Source organism: Lithobates pipiens, unplaced genomic scaffold (genome assembly GCF_037356315.1).
Source record: "Lithobates pipiens isolate NorthernLeopardFrog02 unplaced genomic scaffold, aLitPip1_a1.2 Scaffold_10, whole genome shotgun sequence".
NCBI lineage: Eukaryota > Metazoa > Chordata > Amphibia > Anura > Ranidae > Lithobates > Lithobates pipiens.
The window spans coordinates 45,344,055-45,345,033 of record NW_027507686.1 but is presented as its reverse complement, the minus strand read 5'-3'; positions in this window follow the sequence as shown (position 1 = coordinate 45,345,033).

Sequence of the window (979 nt, the reverse complement as noted above, 5' to 3'; positions counted from 1 at the left end):
CCCTGCTGCAAAGCATTGCATCAAAAATTGTACTTAACATCCCTGTTAAACAGGGGCAGAAAAATTGGGCCTTAGGCACTGGTGCTGGTGCCACCACACTGCAACCTCTCCCATATACTCTAGTTTTATTGCAGGAATTAGCCCTGCTGCAAAGCATTGCATCAAAAATTGTAATTAAACGCCCCTGTTAAACAGGGGCAGAAAAATTGGGCTGATGGCATCACCCAGAACCAGAAATGTTCTTCCAACATATCAGCGGAGGAGGAAGAGGATAGACAATCAACATAACAGGACAGTCACTCAGCATCAGCATAGGCAGTCTTAAAGGGATGTGATATTTCAAAAAAAAAATATTCGGTTACATCAGCTTCAGGTGCTTGGTAGCTGTGGGTGATCCAAGACTGATTCATCTTGATGAAGGTCAGTCGATCAACTGATTCGGTGGACAGGCGCACCCTGTGATTGGTAACAAAGCCACCAGCAGCACTGAAGGTGCGTTCCGAAAGAACGCTGGATGCAGGACAGGCCAGTAGCTCAATTGCATACTGTGCAAGCTCTGGGCAGTGATCCATCCTCAAGACCCAGTAAGCCAGAGGATTTTCGGTGGGAAAGGTGTCCAAGTCTGACCTTGCCCCTAGGTATTCCTGCACCATGTAAATCAGACGCTGGCGATGGTTGCTGGAACCGATCATACCTTGGGGGTGCAGACAAAAAAATTGTCTGAAAGCATCAGTCAGACGGCCACCTTCTCCACCGCTCCTTCTGACCGATGCCTCAGCAACATGTTGTCCAGGACCAGGAGTTTGTGACCTCCCAGTCTCTGGGAACGCGTTGCACAGACCTTTCTGCAAGGCCTCCCGGAGATGTCTCATCCTCTGCTCCCTCTGCGATGGCAAGATAAGGTCGGCAACCTTACCCTTGTACCGTGGATCAAGGAGAGTGGCCAGCCAGTAATGGTGCCTCCTTGATCCGAAGAATA